We start from the raw sequence: 24,072 nt of genomic DNA, 5'->3' as shown, positions 1-24,072 counted from the left end.
ATGAAGAACTCTTTAGACCTTTAAAGCGTACAAAGAGAAAGTGCTATTCACCAGCCACTTGAACGGCCCAAAGCTGCTTTGAAATTGAGTCAATAGCCACATCTTGGCTGACTAAAGCAAATTCAACAAGGGATCTCAATGTCACAACATAGGGTGGAATTCGCAAATCTAAGCAGCCCCTGATCACTGCCCTGAGGAAATTGCTGTAAGTGTGCTGGAGTCCAGCTGTCTACCAGGTGCTTGGCATTCTTCCAAATTTGTATGGCCTGTCTGGCCAGGGAATACAAGAGAATGACTCTTCTAGATGAGCTCTTACATGGGTCATAAGCTCATTTGGTAAGGATTGCACTTTATCAGCAAGACTTTGTACAACAGAAATATATGAGAAACCCAAGCTCTCTTGACTAGACGAGGACAGAATAACGTCCCAGGTGAAGACGAACAGAAGCAACTTCCATCAGATGTTATCCTGATGAAGAAGATTATATCTCCAAAAGTCATTTCAGAAGTGGGATTCGAACCCACGTCTCCAGAGGAGACTGTGGCCTAAACACAGCACCTTAGACCACTCGGCCATCCTGACAGTGAAGAGTCCTAAGAAATGTATAAAAGTCACTCAGAAATTTCTGCGTCCATGCAAGCTTGAAATAATTTCAACCTTCAAACACAAGGTGCAACTTTTTGCACAGGACAATAAACACAGAAGATCACATATGAAAGCATTTCATTTCACAGGTGTACTGTTTTTATGCTTTTAGAATAACTTATACCTCTCACCAGCTATTTAGGGTTCTGTATCCTACTCACAAAATTACCTTGCCTGCGACCTTTCTCTCTATACACAAACAACTACTGCTCAGGAAGTAGGAAGGCAGAAGGTGGGGCAGTTTATGCAAATTTATGCTGTCAATGTGCCTTGCACATTCATGCAGAATTTCTAGATCCTTGCTGGAAACAAGAGAGCAGGCCTTGTTTCAGATCAACTGTCCCTAGCAAGGAACGTCTGAGCACATCCATTCTTTTGCTCTCTAGCCCCTGGCTTGGGACTCACACTCACTGGCTGAGGAGTGAAGTTCTGCATACCAACGTTGAATAGAAGGTATGTTTGTGATTGGTTTGAGATGGGTGGGAGGTCAAGAGCAGGGAAAAGCAAGTCACTTTCACTTCTAGTCTCCTCTTCTATGCCTACCTGCCGTTCACTCACTCTGTCTTTGTTTCATTCTCTCCTTCCTCAACACCCCATCTCACTCACTGGCTCTATCATTTGTGCTCTTTCCCCTTGCTCTTCATTTCATAGTGGAAACATCTCTTGAATGGATCATTAGAAAATGAGGTTACATAAAATTAAAAATCTACTTATTGGAAACCAAAAATATCACAAGACTGAATGTAAGCCATTTCTTCAATAAAAGGGATTTTTTAGGCACCCCCCAAAAAACACATAAAACACCACTAGTGCTAGAAGAATATTATACGAGCTTGAAGACAGAATTGGGCAAATTCATTTGCAGTTGAAACTGAAGTTTGGTACTTATTCAGATATTATATGCACTGCCAATTTTTAGCTGAGATTCTGAAGGAACGCAGAGACAAAATGGACTTAAAGGTTTGTCAGAAGTGGGATTCGAACCCACGCCTCCAGGAGAGACTGCGGCCTTAACGCAGCGCCTTAGACCACTCGGCCATCCTGACCACATGTTGCTTGTCCATCTACATAGTGAGAAAGATAGTGTGAACAAAAAAAACACACATCTTAGGCCATAAGTGGCTATAGCAAGAAAAAAACTCACTGCACTTTTCCAAAAAGACAACCATATAAGCCCATGTGAGGGAAATGATCTGATTTTTTCCCTCAAGAAAAAAGAAGATTAAACACAGGTTTGTCAGAAGTGGGATTTGAACCCACGCCTCCAGAAGAGACTGCGTCCTGAACGCAGCGCCTTAGACCACTCAGCCATCCTGACTTGCATTTGCAGCACCTTCCACAAGCCAGACAGCCATGCAAGTTTGGTACCGAAAAGGCATGCCCTCAATTTATTTATCCCATTATAAGCATTTCCAACAGATCTTTGAACAATCCATACAGAGCAGTACCTATGAAGAACTCTTTAGACCTTTAAAGCGTACAAAGAGAAAGTGCTATTCACCAGCCACTTGAACGGCCCAAAGCTGCTTTGAAATTGAGTCAACAGCCACATCTTGGCTGACTAAAGCAAATTCAACAAGGGAGCTCAATGTCACAAAATAGGGTGGAATACGCAAATCTAAGCAGCCCCTGATCACAGCCCTGAGGACATTGCTGTAAGTGTGCTGGAGTACAGCTGTCTACCAGGTGCTTGGCATTCTTCCAAATTTGCATGGCCTGTCTGGCCAGGGAATACAAGAGCGTGACTCTTCTAGATGAGCTCTTACATGGGTCCTAAGCTCATTTGGTAAGGATAGCACTTTATCAGCAAGACTTTGTACAACAGAAATATATGAGAAACCCAAGCTCTCTTGACTAGACGAGGACGGAATAACGTCCCAGGTGAAGACGAACAGATGCAACTTCCATCAGATGTTATCCTGATGAAGAAGATTATATCTCCAAAAGTCATGTCAGAAGTGGGATTCGAACCCACGCCTCCAGAGGAGACCGCGGCCTAAACACAGCGCCTTAGACCACTCGGCCATCCTGACAGTGGAGAGTCCTAAGAAATGTATTAAAGTCACTCAGAAATTTCTGCGTCCATGCAAGTTTGAAATAATTTCAACCTTCAAACACAAGGTGCAACTTTTTGCACAGGACAATAAACACAGAAGATCACATATGAAAGCATTTCATTTCACAGGTGTACTGTTTTTATGCTTTTAGAATAACTTATACCTCTCAGCAGCTATTTAGGGTTCTGTATCCTACTCACAAAATTACCTTGCCTGCGACCTCTCTCTTTATACACAAACAACTACTGCTCAGGAAGTAGGAAGGCAGAAGGTGGGGCAGTTTATGCAAATTTATGCTGTCAATGTGCCTTGCAGATTCATGCAGAATTTCTAGATCCTTGCTGGAAACAAGAGAGCAGGCCTTGTTTCAGATCAACTGTCCCTAGCAAGGAACGTCTGAGCACATCCATTCTTTTGCTCTCTAGCCCCTGGCTTGGGACTCACCCTCACTGGCTGAGGAGTGAAGTTCTGCATTCCAACGTTGAATAGAAGGTATGTTTGTGATTGGTTTGAGATGGGTGGGAGGTCAAGAGCAGGGAAAAGCAAGTCACCTTCACTTCTAGTCTCCTCTTCTATGCCTACCTGCCGTTCACTCACTCTGTCTTTGTTTCATTCTCTCCTTCCTCAACACCCCATCTCACTCACTGGCTCTATCATTTGTGCTCTTTCCCCTTGCTCTTCATTTCATAGTGGAAACATCTCTTGAATGGATCATTAGAAAATGAGGTTACATAAAATTAAAAATCTACTTATTGGAAACCAAAAATATCACAAGACTGAATGTAAGCCATTTCTTCAATAAAAGGGATATTTTAGGCACCCCCCAAAAAACACATAAAACACCACTAGTGCTAGAAGAATATTATACGAGCTTGAAGACAGAATTGGGCAAATTCATTTGCAGTTGAAACTGAAGTTTGGTACTTATTCAGATATTATATGCACTGCCAATTTTTAGCTGAGATTCTGAAGGAACGCAGAGACAAAATGGACTTAAAGTTTTGTCAGAAGTGGGATTCGAACCCACGCCTCCAGGAGAGACTGCGGCCTTAACGCAGCGCCTTAGACCACTCGGCCATCCTGACCACATGTTGCTTGTTCATCTACATAGTGAGAAAGATAGTGTGAACAAAAAAAAACACACATCTTAGGCCATGAGTGGCTATAGCAAGAAAAAAAACTCACTGCACTTTTCCAAAAAGACAACCATATAAGCCCATGTGAGGGAAATGATCTGATTTTCTCCCTCAAGAAAAAAGAAGATTAAACACAGGTTTGTCAGAAGTGGGATTTGAACCCACGCCTCCAGAAGAGACTGCGACCTGAACGCAGCGCCTTAGACCACTCGGCCATCCTGACTTGCAATTGCAGCACCTTCCACAAGCCAGACAGCCATGCAAGTGGGGTACCGAAAAGGCATGCCCTCAATTTATTTATCCCATTATAAGCATTTCCAACAGATCTTTGAACAATCCATACAGAGCAGTACCTATGAAGAACTCTTTAGACCTTTAATGAGTACAAAGAGAAAGTGCTATTCACCAGCCACTTGAACGGCCCAAAGCTGCTTTGAAATTGAGTCAACAGCCACATCTTGGCTGACTAAAGCAAATTCAACAAGGGAGCTCAATGTCACAAAATAGGGTGGAATACGCAAATCTAAGCAGCCCCTGATCACAGCCCTGAGGACATTGCTGTAAGTGTGCTGGAGTACAGCTGTCTACCAGGTGCTTGGCATTCTTCCAAATTTGCATGGCCTGTCTGGCCAGGGAATACAAGAGCGTGACTCTTCTAGATGAGCTCTTACATGGGTCCTAAGCTCATTTGGTAAGGATAGCACTTTATCAGCAAGACTTTGTACAACAGAAATATATGAGAAACCCAAGCTCTCTTGACTAGACGAGGACGGAATAACGTCCCAGGTGAAGACGAACAGATGCAACTTCCATCAGATGTTATCCTGATGAAGAAGATTATATCTCCAAAAGTCATGTCAGAAGTGGGATTCGAACCCACGCCTCCAGAGGAGACCGTGGCCTAAACACAGCGCCTTAGACCACTCGGCCATCCTGACAGTGGAGAGTCTTAAGAAATGTATTAAAGTCACTCAGAAATTTCTGCGTCCATGCAAGTTTGAAATAATTTCAACCTTCAAACACAAGGTGCAACTTTTTGCACAGGACAATAAACACAGAAGATCACATATGAAAGCATTTCATTTCACAGGTGTACTGTTTTTATGCTTTTAGAATAACTTATACCTCTCAGCAGCTATTTAGGGTTCTGTATCCTACTCACAAAATTACCTTGCCTGCGACCTCTCTCTTTATACACAAACAACTACTGCTCAGGAAGTAGGAAGGCAGAAGGTGGGGCAGTTTATGCAAATTTATGCTGTCAATGTGCCTTGCAGATTCATGCAGAATTTCTAGATCCTTGCTGGAAACAAGAGAGCAGGCCTTGTTTCAGATCAACTGTCCCTAGCAAGGAACGTCTGAGCACATCCATTCTTTTGCTCTCTAGCCCCTGGCTTGGGACTCACCCTCACTGGCTGAGGAGTGAAGTTCTGCATTCCAACGTTGAATAGAAGGTATGTTTGTGATTGGTTTGAGATGGGTGGGAGGTCAAGAGCAGGGAAAAGCAAGTCACCTTCACTTCTAGTCTCCTCTTCTATGCCTACCTGCCGTTCACTCACTCTGTCTTTGTTTCATTCTCTCCTTCCTCAACACCCCATCTCACTCACTGGCTCTATCATTTGTGCTCTTTCCCCTTGCTCTTCATTTCATAGTGGAAACATCTCTTGAATGGATCATTAGAAAATGAGGTTACATAAAATTAAAAATCTACTTATTGGAAACCAAAAATATCACAAGACTGAATGTAAGCCATTTCTTCAATAAAAGGGATATTTTAGGCACCCCCCAAAAAACACATAAAACACCACTAGTGCTAGAAGAATATTATACGAGCTTGAAGACAGAATTGGGCAAATTCATTTGCAGTTGAAACTGAAGTTTGGTACTTATTCAGATATTATATGCACTGCCAATTTTTAGCTGAGATTCTGAAGGAACGCAGAGACAAAATGGACTTAAAGTTTTGTCAGAAGTGGGATTCGAACCCACGCCTCCAAGAGAGACTGCGGCCTTAACGCAGCGCCTTAGACCACTCGGCCATCCTGACCACATGTTGCTTGTTCATCTACATAGTGAGAAAGATAGTGTGAACAAAAAAAAACACACATCTTAGGCCATGAGTGGCTATAGCAAGAAAAAAAACTCACTGCACTTTTCCAAAAAGACAACCATATAAGCCCATGTGAGGGAAATGATCTGATTTTCTCCCTCAAGAAAAAAGAAGATTAAACACAGGTTTGTCAGAAGTGGGATTTGAACCCACGCCTCCAGAAGAGACTGCGACCTGAACGCAGCGCCTTAGACCACTCGGCCATCCTGACTTGCAATTGCAGCACCTTCCACAAGCCAGACAGCCATGCAAGTGGGGTACCGAAAAGGCATGCCCTCAATTTATTTATCCCATTATAAGCATTTCCAACAGATCTTTGAACAATCCATACAGAGCAGTACCTATGAAGAACTCTTTAGACCTTTAATGAGTACAAAGAGAAAGTGCTATTCACCAGCCACTTGAACGGCCCAAAGCTGCTTTGAAATTGAGTCAACAGCCACATCTTGGCTGACTAAAGCAAATTCAACAAGGGAGCTCAATGTCACAACATAGGGTGGAATACACAAATCTAAGCAGCCCCTGATCACAGCCCTGAGGACATTGCTGTAAGTGTGCTGGAGTACAGCTGTCTACCAGGTGCTTGGCATTCTTCCAAATTTGCATGGCCTGTCTGGCCAGGGAATACAAGAGCATGACTCTTCTAGATGAGCTCTTACATGGGTCCTAAGCTCATTTGGTAAGGATTGCACTTTATCAGCAAGACTTTGTAAAACAGAAATATATGAGAAACCCAAGCTCTCTTGACTAGACGAGGACGGAATAACGTCCCAGGTGAAGACGAAGAGATGCAACTTCCATCAGATGTTATCCTGATGAAGAAGATTATATCTCCAAAAGTCATTTCAGAAGTGGGATTCGAACCCACGCCTCCAGAGGAGACTGCAGCCTAAACACAGCACCTTAGACCACTCGGCCATCCTGACAGTGAAGAGTCCTAAGAAATGTATAAAAGTCACTCAGAAATTTCTGCGTCCATGCAAGCTTGAAATAATTTCAACCTTCAAACACAAGGTGCAACTTTTTGCACAGGACAATAAACACAGAAGATCACATATGAAAGCATTTCATTTCACAGGTGTACTGTTTTTATGCTTTTAGAATAACTTATACCTCTCACCAGCTATTTAGGGTTCTGTATCCTACTCACAAAATTATCTTGCCTGCGACCTCTCTCTTTATACACAAACAACTATTGCTCAGGAAGTAGGAAGGCAGAAGGTGGGGCAGTTTATGCAAATTTATGCTGTCAATGTGCCTTGCAGATTCATGCAGAATTTCTAGATCCTTGCTGGAAACAAGAGAGCAGGCCTTGTTTCAGATCAACTGTCCCTAGCAAGGAACGTCTGAGCACATCCATTCTTTTGCTCTCTAGCCCCTGGCTTGGGACTCACCCTCACTGGCTGAGGAGTGAAGTTCTGCATACCAACGTTGCATAGAAGGTATGTTTGTGATTGGTTTGAGATGGGTGGGAGGTCAAGAGCAGGGAAAAGCAAGTCACCTTCACTTCTAGTCTCCTCTTCTATGCCTACCTGCCGTTCACTCACTCTGTCTTTGTTTCATTCTCTCCTTTCTCAACACCCCATCTCACTCACTGGCTCTATCATTTGTGCTCTTTCCCCTTGCTCTTCATTTCATAGTGGAAACATCTCTTGAATGGATCATTAGAAAATGAGGTTACATAAAATTAAAAATCTACTTATTGGAAACCAAAAATATCACAAGACTGAATGTAAGCCATTTCTTCAATAAAAGGGATTTTTTAGGCACCCCCCAAAAAACACATAAAACACCACTAGTGCTAGAAGAATATTATACGAGCTTGAAGACAGAATTGGGCAAATTCATTTGCAGTTGACACTGAAGTTTGGTACTTATTCAGATATTATATGCACTGCCAATTTTTAGCTGAGAATCTGAAGGAACGCAGAGACAAAATGGACATAAAGTTTTGTCAGAAGTGGGATTCGAACCCACGCCTCCAGGAGAGACTGCGACATTATCGCAGCGCCTTAGACCACTCGGCCATCCTGACCACATGTTGCTTGTCCATCTACATAGTGAGAAAGATAGTGTGAACAAAAAAAACACACATCTTAGGCCATAAGTGGCTATAGCAAGAAAAAAACTCACTGCACTTTTCCAAAAAGACAACCATATAAGCCCATGTGAGGGAAATGATCTGATTTTCTCCCTCAAGAAAAAAGAAGATTAAACACAGGTTTGTCAGAAGTGGGATTTGAACCCACAACTCCAGAAGAGACTGCGACCTGAACGCAGCGCCTTAGACCACTCGGCCATCCTGACTTGCATTTGCAGCACCTTCCACAAGCCAGACAGCCATGCAAGTATGGTACCGAAAAATCATGCCCTCAATTTATTTATCCCATTATAAGCATTTCCAACAGATCTTTGAACAATCCATACAGAGCAGTACCTATTAAGAACTCTTTAGACCTTTAAAGCGTACAAAGAGAAAGTGCTATTCACCAGCCACTTGAACGGCCCAAAGCTGCTTTGAAATTGAGTCAACAGCCACATCTTGGCTGACTAAAGCAAATTCAACAAGGGAGCTCAATGTCACAACATAGGGTGGAATACGCAAATCTAAGCAGCCCCTGATCACAGCCCTGAGGACATTGCTGTAAGTGTGCTGGAGTACAGCTGTCTACCAGGTGCTTGGCATTCTTCCAAATTTGCATGGCCTGTCTGGCCAGGGAATACAAGAGCATGACTCTTCTAGATGAGCTCTTACATGGGTCCTAAGCTCATTTGGTAAGGATTGCACTTTATCAGCAAGACTTTGTAAAACAGAAATATATGAGAAACCCAAGCTCTCTTGACTAGACGAGGACGGAATAACGTCCCAGGTGAAGACGAAGAGATGCAACTTCCATCAGATGTTATCCTGATGAAGAAGATTGTTAGAATTGGGGGTCTCTGGTTGGCGCAAGTAGGTACTTGTGACAAGCAGGGACCCTCTCCTCTAAGTCAGGGCAAAGGATGACCCTTCAGAATTACCCTTGCTCACCCTCTAGGTGCGTGGCGTGAGCAGCCAAGGCGATTCTCCAGGCGTTAGTCAGTTAAGCATTTGTAGACACACACACAGTAAAATATACCAATCCCCCCACAAATGGACACCAGGCTGTGAATATATAAAAATACGCTTCTTTATGTAAAATATATATATCTCTTAGGTCAGACTTATCACAAGATCAAATAACGGTTCTGTATACCCACAGGTTGTAAATAGGCAAGCTCTCTTTTAGTTGTAGTTCAAAAAATGCACTGTTCTTCTCTTAAGTTGTATTCCACAGTGTTCTCTTGATTCTTTGTTCGTTTCTGCACTCGGTTGCGCTTTAGACGGGTGAAATCCCGACGCCCTGCCAAGTCTCACGCTTCCCGCGTGAGACGCGATCGGCCCGGCCGGGTCTCTGACAGCTGATGGCCCCCCTGGTCTGCGGGACCCCCTCGGGGGGGAAACACCGACCTCAGAGCTGTCCAGGTGGAGGGGAGGCCCACGGACCCAGCGCAGCCCCAGTCACTCGGGCAGGGGCTCTGATTGCAGCCTCGTCTCCCCGACAGCTAAAGGATTCCAGCGGGAGGGGCTGGAGCGCTCTTCTCAGCGCGGAGCTGCAGGCAGGCACACAGAGAGCGGTGCGAGTCAGCTGCGAAAGGCGGCTCGCACCACAGCTGATCTGGAGGCCGGGGGCACTCGTAGGCAGGGCGGCTGGCACAACAAAAAGGGGCAAAAACAAACGTTGCGGGCCCCGAGCCCGTTGACGGTCTCGGTGGCGGCTTTCCTCCGGGGACAAAGGCGAGGTGCCCAGCGGCTCAGGCAGAGCGAGGCTGGCACCCGAGGCGTCCGTCCAGTTCGGAGGTCTGTCCCCTGGGTCTGTTTGCGTCCGGTGGGGATTTCTGGCGGGAGGGTGAGGCACAGCAGCGGGCCCTCTTAGGCGGTCGACACAGCGATCCCCTCAGCGGGGGAAGAGCGGCTCAACGGAGCGGAGCTCTTCCTCGGCGGGGACGAGGAGACACAGTCGGTCACGGCCTCAGGGAGGGGCTGGGGGGCACCACAGCAGCGAGCCTTCCAGGCGGTCAACACAGCGATCTCCTCAGCGGGGGGAGAGCGGCTCAACGGAGCGGAGCTCTTCCTCGGCGGGGACGAGGAGACACAGTCGGTCACGGCCTCAGAGAGGGGCTGGGGGGCACCAAAGTCACAGCTCCGGCAGTAGTAGATATCCCGGTTAATTACCGGCAGACGAGCAGAGGCAGGTTGAGCCAGATGGTCCTGTGGCTCAGGTCAGGGGGCAAGCTCAGTCAAGCCCTTGGAGAATGTTTAAGCACAAAGCAGCAAAGTCTTTTCTCATCAAGTCTTTTCCTCTCCTTTCTCAGCAAGGCAAGCAGCAGGCCAGTTCTCCCAGCGTCTCTTCTCCTTCTAGTCGGGCAGAGGTCGTTCGTGGTGAAACAGGATTCTAATTTACAAGGAGCAGGGCTCCTACTTTTATACACAGTTTCTTTTGTTCTCACTGGCCAGGGGGGCCTCTGCATAACTGCTCTCAGCTCCTGAGCACTTGTGGTGGGTACTTCTGCTTCTGCATTCAGTGTGAGGGCAGGCACATCAGCCGCTCCCCAGGGGGGCGGAGCCGGCATTGTGAAGACAGGGGCAGCCTGAGCACTCTGTTGACAAGCTTCGGTCTTTCCTGGGCCAGGTGCAGGCTGAGTCATCAGTCGCTCTCCAGGAGGGCGGAGCCAGCATTGTGGTGGCAGAGCACAGCCTGATGCATCATTCAGGGGAAACTCCCACCACCCACTAAGGTGTCATCTGGCTATTCACTACCTGTCAACTCCCAGCCCTGTCACTCACACACACCAGACAGTCAGATCCACATCCAAGCAGAGGCGGGCTGAAATGGTTAGGCAAGCAAATGCTAACTTTCTAAAAGTAGCATTTGCAAACACAGGATATTAAAATAAACTTTACTAAAAGAAGTATTTTATTATTCTGAGTTCAGGCATACTAAACATTAATTTCTACCATGTTCCCTGAGCCTGCTGGGATTATAGAGTGTAATAATTCCAGCAGCCCATCTGGCCTAGAAGGGAACTGGTAGCCTTACAATAGTGAAAAACGAATTTGGCAGTAATTCACTATTAGAACATGCCACACACATCTGGGCATGTTCTACCTTATACTTACAATGCACCCTGCCCTCAGGCCTACCATAGGGGTGACTAACATGAAGTTAAGGGAAGGTTTAGGGGCTGGCAAGTGTGTTCACTTGCCCAGCCAGCATGACAGTACCAGACTGTACGCAGGTTCTGCAATGGCAGACCCTAGACACATTTTAAGGCTGCTTCTGTGGGTGGCGCAACCAGCGCTGCAGGCCCACTAGCAGTATTGGCATTCACAAGCCCTGGCACTCCTGGTGCACTTTACTGGGGACTGACAGTAAATCCAATGAACCAATCAGGTATATCAATCACATGTACACTTTACAGTAGGGAGCACTTGCACTGCGGCACGGGTTGGCCGTGGCGCAGTGCCCTGAGTCGCGGACACCAGCAAAAACATCTGAGGCACAACAGCAAAAAGTGGAAGGGAAACTCACGCCAAGGTGCCAGGTCTAACACGTGTCCCCTCCAGCTGAAATGTGGGGGGAACTACCCTTCCCCAGGGAGTTCCACATCACTAAGGCGGAAAAACCTGGACAGACCGTCAGCGTTGGCGTGATCTGTGCCAGGGCGGTGTTCCACCGTAAAGTCCATACCCTGTAGGGAGATGGACCACCTCAACAGTTTTGGGTTCTCACCCCTCATTTGCATCAACCATCTGAGGGGCCTGTGGTCTGTCTGAACCCGGAAGTGAGACCCAAACAAGTAGGGTCTTAGCTTCTTCAGTGCCCAGACCACAGCAAATGCTTCACGCTCTATTGCACTCCACCTACTTTCCCGGGGAAGTAACCTCCTACTGATGAAGGCTACAGGGTGGTCCCAGCCCTCCTCAGTCATCTGTGAGAGAACAGCCCCTACACCATGCTCTGAAGCGTCTGTTTGCACTATGAATTCCTTGGAGAAGTCAGGAGCCAGGAGCACGGGTGCCGTGCACATGGCAGTCTTCAGGGTGTCAAAAGCCTTCTGACAGGTGTCAGTCCAAATCACATTCCTGGGCTGCTTCTTAGAAGTCAGCTCTGTCAAGGGGGTCACAATAGTGCCATAGCCCTTGACAAACCTCCTGTAATACCCAGTGAGCCCCAGGAAGGCTCTCACTGCAGTCTGGGTCTTGGGGGGTTCCCAAGCCAGGATGGTCTCAATTTTGGGTTGCAAGGGTGCCACCTTGCCACTCCCCACTTGGTGTCCCAAGTACACCACGGAACCCTGCCCAATCTGGCACTTGCTCGCCTTGATTGTGAGGCCTGCCTTGCGCAGGGCCATCAACACTTCCCAGAGGTGCCGCAGGTGTTCTGGCCAGGTGCCACTGAACACTGCGATGTCATCCAGGTAGGCGGCACTGAACTCATCCAGCCCAACCAACACCTGGTTGACCAACCTCTGAAAGGTGGCAGGGGCATTCTTCATCCCAAATGGCATAACCCGGAACTGGAAATGCCCATCTGGTGTGGAGAATGCGGACCTCTCCTTTGCCCCATCGGTCAAGGCGATCTGCCAGTACCCAGACGTTAAATCAAACGTGCTGAGGAACCGGGCAGCCCCTAGCCGATCAATGAGCTCATCAGCTCTGGGGATAGGGTGCGCGTCAGTCTTGGTGACTGAATTGAGTCCTCTGTAGTCCACACAGAACCGGAGTTCAGGTGTGGCTCCCGGCGCAGCAGCCTTTGGGACCAAGACCACGGGGCTGGACCAAGGACTGCTGGAAGACTCAACCACCCTAAGAGCAAGCATCTTGGAGACCTCCTCCTTGATGCAGGCCCGGACCCTGTCAGTTACCCTGTAAGCCTTATGCTTCACAGGTAAGCTGTCTCCTGTGTCCACATCATGGACGCACCAGTCTGTGACACTAGGAACCAGGGAGAACAGGTCTGGAAACTGCCCCAGCAACTGGCGGCAGTCTTCCTGTTGCTCAGGGGTCAGGGTGGGTGAGAGGTTAACTCCATCCACTGACCCATCTTTCTCACAGGCCACTAAGAGGTCAGGAAGAGGCTCAGACTCCTCTTCCATTCCATCATCAGTGGCCAACAGCATGCCCACTTCGGACCTTTTCAAGTGGGGCTTGAGGCGGTTGACATGTAAGACCCTTAAAGGATTCCTGGGCGTCTTCATGTCCACCAAGTATGTCACTGAGCTCTTGCGCTCCACAACCTCAAATGGGCCTGTCCACTTATCCTGAAGTGCACAGGGTTCCACTGGGGCCAAGACATACACCTCTTGTCCAGGCTGAAGCTCTACCAGAGTGGCATTCTGGTCGTACCACCGCTTCATCTCCTCCTGGCTAGCTTCCAGATTTGCCTCAGCAAGTTGTCTGAAGCGCCTGGTTTGGTTTCTGAAGGCCAGCATGTAGCTATATACATTCTGGGGAGGTTTCCTGGGAGATTGCTCCCAGCCTTCCTTTACCAAACTCAGTGGTCCTCTCACGGGGTGACCATACAGCAGCTCAAAGGGGCTGAACCCTAGAGACTTCTGTGGCACCTCGCGGTATGCAAAGAGCAGGCATGGTAAGAGGACGTCCCACTTACGCCTCATTGGACCTTCCAGGCCCATGATCATGCCCTTTAGGGTTCGGTTGAATCTTTCAACCAACCCATTTCCTTGGGGATGGTAAGGTGTGGTGAACTTGTAGGTCACACCACACTCTTGCCAAAGGGACTTCATATACTTGGATATGAAGTTGGTCCCTCTGTCGCTCACCACCTCTAGAGGGAACCCCACTCTGGAGAAAATTCCCATTAGTGCACGCCCCACCACGGGGGCCGTCACTGTCCTCAGAGGGATGGCTTCAGGGTACCGGGTGGCATGATCCACCAAGACCAGGATGAACCTGTTGCCCATGGCTGTCTTGGGGTCCAGAGGCCCAACAATGTCAATACCCACTCGTTGGAATGGAGTACTGACCACAGGGAATGGTTGGAGTGGAGCCTTGTTCTTCCCTCCACTCTTCCCACTTGCCTGGCAAGTTGGACAGGTCCTACAATGAGCATCTGAGCTCTTGTGCATTTGGGGCCAGTAAAAGTGGGTGACAAGCCTGTCATAGGTCTTGTCCATCCCCAAATGTCCTGCTAACGGCACATCATGAGCCAGTCCCAGTAGGAAGGCTCTGAACTTCTGGGGTACCACCAGCACACGGGCTGACCCAGGTTCAGCAGTCTTAGGCTCGGAATACAGGAGGTCATTCTCCCAGTACACATAATGTGTTTTGGCCTGAACACCATTGGCCTGGTCTGCAGCCTGCTGCCGCATACCCACGAGAGAAGGGCATTCTTTCTGCTCCCTGCAGAATTCCTCCCTGGAGGGGCCTCCTTCTTGCTGCCAATGGGTCAGCTCAGGCAGGTCCCCCAGTTCAGCAATCTGTTCCCCTGTAGGCTCCAGGGCATCCCCCTCAAGGTCTGCTTCCTCCTGGACCGTGGGAACAGCAGGGGCCGGTTTCCCGCGCCCCCTGCGCCTTCTCCCTAAGGCCGGTTCCTGGGCCTCTCCTTCAGGTCCCAGGACTTCTTGATCACCCCTACTGGCTGCCATTGACCGGGTGGTCACGCACGCCCAGTCAGGTAGACCCACCATCCTCAGGTGAGTCGTTTTCTCCACCTTTTCCCAAGGGGAGTCCTCCAAGTCATTCCCTAGCAAACAGTCAACAGGCATGGTTTTCCTCACACAGACCTGCAGAGTACCAGAGACCCCCCCCCACTCGAAGGGAACTTGAGCCATCGGACACTGACTCTCTGAATTGTCAGCGTTGACAACCCTACAGTAGGCATGGGGTACAACCTGCTCTTGAGACACCAGGTGCTGCCTCACTGCAGTCACACTGGCTCCTGTATCTCTAAGAGCCTCAGCTTTCTTACCATTGATGGTAACCACCTGCCCATATTTTTTAGTGTTAGAGGGCAGGTAGTTTGTAGGGACCATCTCACTGTCTCCTAGTGAGACTAGGGTCATCTGAACAGGATCTCCACCCCCCGGGACCATCACTTCTTCTCCTAAGTGAACACTGGTCACTTGTCGGGGCGGAGCACCAGTGGGTGCTGGTTTTCCAAACAGGCGACACTTGGGGTCACTGGCTATGTGTCCCGGGTCACCACATTTGTAACAATTGAAGGGCCCCTTTGGAACAGGTCTACCTGTCGGGGCCCCATTCTGCTTTGGGGGTGGGGGAGGCTGAGAACCCTTCTGCTGGTTCCCTTGGGGATTACTTTGGGGGCCTTTAGGGAACCCTTTCTGTTTACCCCTGTCCCCCCCACTCTTCTGCTGGGGACCCTGCCCACCCTTGGCGGAGTCTCCCACTGGACCCTTGTGGACCCTGGTGCTGAGCCAGCGGTCCGCCTCCTCAGCAAGCTTCCTCGGGTTGGACAGCTTGCTATCAATCAGGTGCTGGCGTAACTCAGGAAAACAGTTATCAGACAAGTGCTCCCATGCAATTAAATCAAAGAGACTTTGAAAATCATTCACCTTGTTACCCTTCACCCAACCATCCAGGGCTCTGCAAAAAAAATTCACATACTCCACATACGTAGTCCCAGGACGCTTTGCACACCCCCTGAACCTCTGTCTATATAATTCAGGGGTAAGCCCATACCTGGTCATTAAGGCCTCTTTCATGTGGGGATAAGAAATCTGTTCTGCAGTGGGCAAATCTAGCAGGGTGTCCCGCCCTTCGCTAAGGAACCTTCCCCACAACCCCGCTCCCCAATCTTTCTCAGGGACCCGGTGGGAGGACATGGCTACCTCATATGCCCTAAACCACTGTCCTATGTCATCCCCCCTAAAGAATTCTTTAACTATATCTTTGGGGATGTACACCTTGGACTCTACCTGCACCGGCGTTGTGCTGCCACCAGAAGGAGCTGTTCCCAAACCTCTTTGATCCAACTCCTTCATTCTCAGGTCATGGTCCAGCTGGCGTTGCTGTGCCTCCATGGCCAATCTTTGCTTGTCCATTTCCAGTTTTTGTTTTTCCATTTCCATTTGCCCAGCTAATCTTGCCATCTCCATTGCATGTGCCCTGTCTGCGGCTCTGTCTGCCAGCTCCTCTGGTGACAGGCCTCTGGGGGGCTCTCCAGCGCCATCTGGTGGAATGATATCCACCGGGGTCTGTGGATCTCTTGACTCCCTCCAGGCTCTCAGCGCCGTCACGAGTTGGGTCTTGTTGCTCAATCCACCTTTGGCAATTCTGCATTTTGTGCAGAGATCTTTCAGCTGGTCATTGGTTAAGCTCCTCAAGGCTCCCTCTCTCCAATCTATGTCATCTGCTCCAGAGAAGGTAGAGAGCGCTCTTCCGGCAGGAAGTGAGCCAGGCATGGCTTCAGTAATGGCAGAGGTCTCAACAAAATTAGCAAAAAGGAACTGGAAACCTGTGGCTGCGTTATAGATCTGCTCTCCCTATGTGGTGATCAGTAATTCACTGTATGTAAACTACAAATGCAAATTCGCAAATCCTCACCGCTGCGACCAATGTTAGAATTGGGGGTCTCTGGTTGGCGCAAGTAGGTACTTGTGACAAGCAGGGACCCTCTCCTCTAAGTCAGGGCAAAGGATGACCCTTCAGAATTACCCTTGCTCACCCTCTAGGTGCGTGGCGTGAGCAGCCAAGGCGATTCTCCAGGCGTTAGTCAGTTAAGCATTTGTAGACACACACACAGTAAAATATACCAATCCCCCCCACAAATGGACACCAGGCTGTGAATATATAAAAATACGCTTCTTTATGTAAAATATATATATCTCTTAGGTCAGACTTATCACAAGATCAAATAACGGTTCTGTATACCCACAGGTTGTAAATAGGCAAGCTCTCTTTTAGTTGTAGTTCAAAAAATGCACTGTTCTTCTCTTAAGTTGTATTCCACAGTGTTCTCTTGATTCTTTGTTCGTTTCTGCACTCGGTTGCGCTTTAGACGGGTGAAATCCCGACGCCCTGCCAAGTCTCACGCTTCCCGCGTGAGACGCGATCGGCCCGGCCGGGTCTCTGACAGCTGATGGCCCCCCTGGTCTGCGGGACCCCCTCGGGGGGGAAACACCGACCTCAGAGCTGTCCAGGTGGAGGGGAGGCCCACGGACCCAGCGCAGCCCCAGTCACTCGGGCAGGGGCTCTGATTGCAGCCTCGTCTCCCCGACAGCTAAAGGATTCCAGCGGGAGGGGCTGGAGCGCTCTTCTCAGCGCGGAGCTGCAGGCAGGCACACAGAGAGCGGTGCGAGTCAGCTGCGAAAGGCGGCTCGCACCACAGCTGATCTGGAGGCCGGGGGCACTCGTAGGCAGGGCGGCTGGCACAACAAAAAGGGGCAAAAACAAACGTTGCGGGCCCCGAGCCCGTTGACGGTCTCGGTGGCGGCTTTCCTCCGGGGACAAAGGCGAGGTGCCCAGCGGCTCAGGCAGAGCGAGGCTGGCACCCGAGGCGTCCGTCCAGTTCGGAGGTCTGTCCCCTGGGTCTGTTTGCGTCCGGTGAGGATTTCTGGCGGGAGGGTGAGGCACAGCAGCGGGCCCTCTTAGGCGGTCGACACAGCGATCCCCTCAGCGGGGGAAGAGCGGCTCAACGGAGCGGAGCTCTTCCTCGGCGGGGACGAGGAGACACAGTCGGTCACGGCCTCAGGGAGGGGCTGGGGGGCACCACAGCAGCGAGCCTTCCAGGCGGTCAACACAGCGATCTCCTCAGCGGGGGGAGAGCGGCTCAACGGAGCGGAGCTCTTCCTCGGCGGGGACGAGGAGACACAGTCGGTCACGGCCTCAGAGAGGGGCTGGGGGGCACCAAAGTCACAGCTCCGGCAGTAGTAGATATCCCGGTTAATTACCGGCAGACGAGCAGAGGCAGGTTGAGCCAGATGGTCCTGTGGCTCAGGTCAGGGGGCAAGCTCAGTCAAGCCCTTGGAGAATGTTTAAGCACAAAGCAGCAAAGTCTTTTCTCATCAAGTCTTTTCCTCTCCTTTCTCAGCAAGGCAAGCAGCAGGCCAGTTCTCCCAGCGTCTCTTCTCCTTCTAGTCGGGCAGAGGTCCTTCGTGGTGAAACAGGATTCTAATTTACAAGGAGCAGGGCTCCTACTTTTATACACAGTTTCTTTTGTTCTCACTGGCCAGGGGGGCCTCTGCATAACTGCTCTCAGCTCCTGAGCACTTGTGGTGGGTACTTCTGCTTCTGCATTCAGTGTGAGGGCAGGCACATCAGCCGCTCCCCAGGGGGGCGGAGCCGGCATTGTGAAGACAGGGGCAGCCTGAGCACTCTGTTGACAAGCTTCGGTCTTTCCTGGGCCAGGTGCAGGCTGAGTCATCAGTCGCTCTCCAGGAGGGCGGAGCCAGCATTGTGGTGGCAGAGCACAGCCTGATGCATCATTCAGGGGAAACTCCCACCACCCACTAAGGTGTCATCTGGCTATTCACTACCTGTCAACTCCCAGCCCTGTCACTCACACACACCAGACAGTCAGATCCACATCCAAGCAGAGGCGGGCTGAAATGGTTAGGCAAGCAAATGCTAACTTTCTAAAAGTAGCATTTGCAAACACAGGATATTAAAATAAACTTTACTAAAAGAAGTATTTTATTATTCTGAGTTCAGGCATACTAAACATTAATTTCTACCATGTTCCCTGAGCCTGCTGGGATTATAGAGTGTAATAATTCCAGCAGCCCATCTGGCCTAGAAGGGAACTGGTAGCCTTCAATAGTGAAAAACGAATTTGGCAGTAATTCACTATTAGAACATGCCACACACATCTGGGCATGTTCTACCTTATACTTACAATGCACCCTGCCCTCAGGCCTACCATAGGGGTGACTAACATGAAGTTAAGGGAAGGTTTAGGGGCTGGCAAGTGTGTTCACTTGCCCAGCCAGCATGACAGTACCAGACTGTACGCAGGTTCTGCAATGGCAGACCCTAGACACATTTTAAGGCTGCTTCTGTGGGTGGCGCAACCAGCGCTGCAGGCCCACTAGCAGTATTGGCATTCACAAGCCCTGGCACTCCTGGTGCACTTTACTGGGGACTGACAGTAAATCCAATGAACCAATCAGGTATATCAATCACATGTACACTTTACAGTAGGGAGCACTTGCACTGCGGCACGGGTTGGCCGTGGCGCAGTGCCCTGAGTCGCGGACACCAGCAAAAACATCTGAGGCACAACAGCAAAAAGTGGAAGGGAAACTCACGCCAAGGTGCCAGGTCTAACAAAGATTATATCTCCAAAAGTCATTTCAGAAGTGGGATTCGAACCCACGCCTCCAGAGGAGACTGCAGCCTAAACACAGTGCCTTAGACCACTCGGCCATCCTGACAGTGAAGAGTCCTAAGAAATGTATAAAAGTCACTCAGAAATTTCTGCGTCCATGCAAGCTTGAAATAATTTCAACCTTCAAACACAAGGTGCAACTTTTTGCACAGGACAATAAACACAGAAGATCACATATGAAAGCATTTCACTTCACAGGAGTACTGTTTTTATGCTTTTAGAACAACTTATATCTCTCACCAGCTATTTAGGGTTCTGTATCCTACTCACAAAATTATCTTGCCTGCGACCTCTCTCTTTATACACAAACAATTATTGCTCAGGAAGTAGGAAGGCAGAAGGTGGGGCAGTTTATGCAAATTTATGCTGTCAATGTGCCTTGCAGATTCATGCAGAATTTCTAGATCCTTGCTGGAAACAAGAGAGCAGGCCTTGTTTCAGATCAACTGTCCCTAGCAAGGAACGTCTGAGCACATCCATTCTTTTGCTCTCTAGCCCCTGGCTTGGGACTCACCCTCACTGGCTGAGGAGTGAAGTTCTGCATACCAACGTTGCATAGAAGGTATGTTTGTGATTGGTTTGAGATGGGTGGGATGTCAAGAGCAGGGAAAAGCAAGTCACCTTCACTTCTAGTCTCCTCTTCTATGCCTACCTGCCGTTCACTCACTCTGTCTTTGTTTCATTCTCTCCTTCCTCAACACCCCATCTCACTCACTGGCTCTATCATTTGTGCTCTTTCCCCTTGCTCTTCATTTCATAGTGGAAACATCTCTTGAATGGATCATTAGAAAATGAGGTTACATAAAATTAAAAATCTACTTATTGGAAACCAAAAATATCACAAGACTGAATGTAAGCCATTTCTTCAATAAAAGGGATTTTTTAGGCACCCCCCAAAAAACACATAAAACACCACTAGTGCTAGAAGAATATTATACGAGCTTGAAGACAGAATTGGGCAAATTCATTTGCAGTTGAAACTGAAGTTTGGTACTTATTCAGATATTATATGCACTGCCAATTTTTAGCTGAGATTCTGAAGGAACGCAGTGACAAAATGGACTTAAAGTTTTGTCAGAAGTGGGATTCAAACTCACGCCTCCAGGAGAGACTACGGCCTTAACGCAGCGCCTTAGACCACTCGGCCATCCTGACCACATGTTGCTTTTCCATCTACATAGTGAGAAAGATAGTGTGAACAAAAAAAACACACATCTTAGGCCATAAGTGGCTATAGCAAGAAAAAAACTCACTGCACTTTTCCAAAAAGACAACCATATAAGCCCATGTGAGGGAAATGATCTGATTTTCTCCCTCAAGAAAAAAGAAGATTAAACAGAGGTTTGTCAGAAGTGGGATTTGAACCCACGTCTCCAGAAGAGACTGCGACCTGAACGCAGCGCCTTAGACCACTCGGCCATCCTGACTTGCATTTGCAGCACCTTCCACAAGCCAGACAGCCATGCAAGTTTGGTACCGAAAAGGCATGCCCTCAATTTATTTATCCCATTATAAGCATTTCCAACAGATCTTTGAACAATCCATACAGAGCAGTACCTATGAAGAACTCTTTAGACCTTTAAAGCGTACAAAGAGAAAGTGCTATTCACCAGCCACTTGAACGGCCCAAAGCTGCTTTGAAATTGAGTCAACAGCCACATCTTGGCTGACTAAAGCAAATTCAACAAGGGAGCTCAATGTCACAACATAGGGTGGAATACGCAAATCTAAGCAGCCCCTGATCACAGCCCTGAGGACATTGCTGTAAGTGTGCTGGAGTACAGCTGTCTACCAGGTGCTTGGCATTCTTCCAAATTTGCATGGCCTGTCTGGCCAGGGAATACAAGAGCATGACTCTTCTAGATGAGCTCTTACATGGGTCCTAAGCTCATTTGGTAAGGATTGCACTTTATCAGCAAGACTTTGTAAAACAGAAATATATGAGAAACCCAAGCTCTCTTGACTAGACGAGGACGGAATAACGTCCCAGGTGAAGACGAAGAGATGCAACTTCCATCAGAAGTTATCCTGATGAAGAAGATTATATCTCCAAAAGTCATTTCAGAAGTGGGATTCGAACCCACGCCTCCAGAGGAGACTGCAGCCTAAACACAGCGCCTTAGACCACTTGGCCATCCTGACAGTGAAGATTCCTAAGAAATGTATAAAAGTCACTCAGAAATTTCTGCGTCCATGCAAGCTTGAAATAATTTCAACCTTCAATCACAAGGTGCAACTTTTTGCACAGGACAATAAACACAGAAGATCACATATGAAAGCATTTCATTTCACAGGTGTACTGTTTTTATGCTTTTAGAATAACTTATACCTCTCACCAGCTATTTAGGGTTCTGTATCCTACTCACAAAATTATCTTGCCTGCGACCTCTCTCTTTATACACAAACAACTATTGCTCAGGAAGTAGGAAGGCAGAAGGTGGGGCAGTTTATGCAAATTTATGCTGTCAATGTGCCTTGCAGATTCATGCAGAATTTCTAGATCCTTGCTGGAAACAAGAGAGCAGGCCTTGTTTCAGATCAACTGTCCCTAGCAAGGAACGTCTGAGCACATCCATTCTTTTGCTCTCTAGCCCCTGGCTTGGGACTCACCCTCACTGGCTGAGGAGTGAAGTTCTGCATACCAACGTTGCATAGAAGGTATGTTTGTGATTGGTTTGAGATGGGTGGGAGGTCAAGAGCAGGGAAAAGCAAGTCACCTTCACTTCTAGTCTCCTCTTCTATGCCTACCTGCCGTTCACTCACTCTGTCTTTGTTTCATTCTCTCCTTTCTCAACACCCATCTCACTCACTGGCTCTATCATTTGTGCTCTTTCCCCTTGCTCTTCATTTCATAGTGGAAACATCTCTTGAATGGATCATTAGAAAATGAGGTTACATAAAATTAAAAATCTACTTATTGGAAACCAAAAATATCACAAGACTGAATGTAAGCCATTTCTTCAATAAAAGGGATTTTTTAGGCACCCCCCAAAAAACACATAAAACACCACTAGTGCTAGAAGAATATTATACGAGCTTGAAGACAGAATTGGGCAAATTCATTTGCAGTTGACACTGAAGTTTGGTACTTTTTCAGATATTATATGCACTGCCAATTTTTAGCTGAGAATCTGAAGGAACGCAGAGACAAAATGGACATAAAGTTTTGTCAGAAGTGGGATTCGAACCCACGCCTCCAGGAGAGACGGCGGCCTTAACGCAGCGCCTTAGACCACTCGGCCATCCTGACCACATGCTGCTTGTCCATCTACATAGTGAGAAAGATAGTGTGAACAAAAAAAACACACATCTTAGGCCATAAGTGGCTATAGCAAGAAAAAAACTCACTGCACTTTTCCAAAAAGACAACCATATAAGCCCATGTGAGGGAAATGATCTGATTTTCTCCCTCAAGAAAAAAGAAGATTAAACACAGGTTTGTCAGAAGTGGGATTTGAACCCACGCCTCCAGAATAGACTGCGACCTGAACGCAGCGCCTTAGACCACTCGGCCATCCTGACTTGCATTTGCAGTACCTTCCACAAGCCAGACAGCCATGCAAGTTTGGTACCGAAAAGGCATGCCCTCAATTTATTTATCCCATTATAAGCATTTCCAACAGATCTTTGAACAATCCATACAGAGCAGTACCTATGAAGAACTCTTTAGACCTTTAAAGCGTACAAAGAGAAAGTGCTATTCACCAGCCACTTGAACGGCCCAAAGCTGCTTTGAAATTGAGTCAACAGCCACATCTTGGCTGACTAAAGCAAATTCAACAAGGGAGCTCAACGTCACAACATAGGGTGGAATACGCAAATCTAAGCAGCCCCTGATCACAGCCCTGAGGACATTGCTGTAAGTGTGCTGGAGTACAGCTGTCTACCAGGTGCTTGGCATTCTTCCAAATTTGCATGGCCTGTCTGGCCAGGGAATACAAGAGCATGACTCTTCTAGATGAGCTCTTACATGGGTCCTAAGCTCATTTGGTAAGGATTGCACTTTATCAGCAAGACTTTGTACAACAGAAATATATGAGAAACCCAAGCTCTCTTGACTAGACGAGGACGGAATAACGTCCCAGGTGAAGACGAACAGATGCAACTTCCATCAGATGTTATCCTGATGAAGAAGATTATATCTCCAAAAGTCATGTCAGAAGTGGGATTCGAACCCACGCCTCCAGAGGAGACTGCAGCCTAAACACAGCGCCTTAGACCACTCGGCCATCCTGACAGTGGAGAGTCCTAAGAAATGTATAAAAGTCACTCAGAAATTTCTGCGTCCATGCAAGCTTGAAATAATTTCAACCTTCAAACACAAGGTGCAACTTTTTGCACAGGACAATAAACACAGAAGATCACATATGAAAGCATTTCATTTCACAGGTGTACTGTTTTTATGCTTTTAGAATAACTTATACCTCTCACCAGCTATTTAGGGTTCTGTATCCTACTCACAAAATTACCTTGCCTGCGACCTCTCTCTTTATACACAAACAACTACTGCTCAGGAAGTAGGAAGGCAGAAGGTGGGGCAGTTAATGCAAAATTATGCTGTCAATGTGCCTTGCAGAATTTCTAGTTCCTTGCTGGAAACAAGAGAGCAGGCCTTGTTTCAGATCAACTGTCCCTAGCAAGGAACGTCTGAGCACATCCATTCTTTTGCTCTCTAGCCCCTGGCTTGGGACTCACCCTCACTGGCTGAGGAGTGAAGTTCTGCATACCAACG

General features: G+C 48.0%; 15 non-coding genes across 15 annotated transcripts; all 15 read right to left on the bottom strand.

The window, feature by feature from the left end:
• Positions 1-1,609: 1,609 nt before the first annotated feature.
• On the bottom strand, positions 1,610-1,692 carry TRNAL-AAG (transfer RNA leucine (anticodon AAG)). Its single transcript has one exon. It is a non-coding gene; the product is annotated as a tRNA-Leu (tRNA).
• A 189-nt stretch (positions 1,693-1,881) lies between these two features.
• TRNAL-CAG (transfer RNA leucine (anticodon CAG)) lies at positions 1,882-1,964 on the bottom strand. Its single transcript has one exon. It is a non-coding gene; the product is annotated as a tRNA-Leu (tRNA).
• Positions 1,965-2,596: 632 nt separating this feature from the next.
• Positions 2,597-2,679, bottom strand: TRNAL-UAG (transfer RNA leucine (anticodon UAG)). Its single transcript has one exon. It is a non-coding gene; the product is annotated as a tRNA-Leu (tRNA).
• Positions 2,680-3,705: 1,026 nt separating this feature from the next.
• TRNAL-AAG (transfer RNA leucine (anticodon AAG)) lies at positions 3,706-3,788 on the bottom strand. Its single transcript has one exon. It is a non-coding gene; the product is annotated as a tRNA-Leu (tRNA).
• A 191-nt stretch (positions 3,789-3,979) lies between these two features.
• On the bottom strand, positions 3,980-4,062 carry TRNAL-CAG (transfer RNA leucine (anticodon CAG)). The gene has a single exon. It is a non-coding gene; the product is annotated as a tRNA-Leu (tRNA).
• Positions 4,063-4,694: 632 nt separating this feature from the next.
• Positions 4,695-4,777, bottom strand: TRNAL-UAG (transfer RNA leucine (anticodon UAG)). Its single transcript has one exon. It is a non-coding gene; the product is annotated as a tRNA-Leu (tRNA).
• A 1,026-nt stretch (positions 4,778-5,803) lies between these two features.
• TRNAL-AAG (transfer RNA leucine (anticodon AAG)) lies at positions 5,804-5,886 on the bottom strand. The gene has a single exon. It is a non-coding gene; the product is annotated as a tRNA-Leu (tRNA).
• A 191-nt stretch (positions 5,887-6,077) lies between these two features.
• Positions 6,078-6,160, bottom strand: TRNAL-CAG (transfer RNA leucine (anticodon CAG)). Its single transcript has one exon. It is a non-coding gene; the product is annotated as a tRNA-Leu (tRNA).
• Positions 6,161-6,792: 632 nt separating this feature from the next.
• Positions 6,793-6,875, bottom strand: TRNAL-UAG (transfer RNA leucine (anticodon UAG)). Its single transcript has one exon. It is a non-coding gene; the product is annotated as a tRNA-Leu (tRNA).
• A 1,298-nt stretch (positions 6,876-8,173) lies between these two features.
• TRNAL-CAG (transfer RNA leucine (anticodon CAG)) lies at positions 8,174-8,256 on the bottom strand. The gene has a single exon. It is a non-coding gene; the product is annotated as a tRNA-Leu (tRNA).
• Positions 8,257-19,303: 11,047 nt separating this feature from the next.
• On the bottom strand, positions 19,304-19,386 carry TRNAL-UAG (transfer RNA leucine (anticodon UAG)). The gene has a single exon. It is a non-coding gene; the product is annotated as a tRNA-Leu (tRNA).
• Positions 19,387-20,684: 1,298 nt separating this feature from the next.
• On the bottom strand, positions 20,685-20,767 carry TRNAL-CAG (transfer RNA leucine (anticodon CAG)). The gene has a single exon. It is a non-coding gene; the product is annotated as a tRNA-Leu (tRNA).
• Positions 20,768-22,507: 1,740 nt separating this feature from the next.
• Positions 22,508-22,590, bottom strand: TRNAL-AAG (transfer RNA leucine (anticodon AAG)). Its single transcript has one exon. It is a non-coding gene; the product is annotated as a tRNA-Leu (tRNA).
• A 189-nt stretch (positions 22,591-22,779) lies between these two features.
• TRNAL-CAG (transfer RNA leucine (anticodon CAG)) lies at positions 22,780-22,862 on the bottom strand. Its single transcript has one exon. It is a non-coding gene; the product is annotated as a tRNA-Leu (tRNA).
• A 632-nt stretch (positions 22,863-23,494) lies between these two features.
• Positions 23,495-23,577, bottom strand: TRNAL-UAG (transfer RNA leucine (anticodon UAG)). Its single transcript has one exon. It is a non-coding gene; the product is annotated as a tRNA-Leu (tRNA).
• Between the last annotated feature and the right edge of the window lie 495 nt (positions 23,578-24,072).

The sequence above is a fragment of the Lissotriton helveticus genome, chromosome 8 (genome assembly GCF_964261635.1).
Source record: "Lissotriton helveticus chromosome 8, aLisHel1.1, whole genome shotgun sequence".
Taxonomy (NCBI): domain Eukaryota; kingdom Metazoa; phylum Chordata; class Amphibia; order Caudata; family Salamandridae; genus Lissotriton; species Lissotriton helveticus.
The sequence above is the reverse complement of the archived record's forward strand: the minus strand, read 5'-3'. Positions and strand labels throughout refer to the sequence as shown.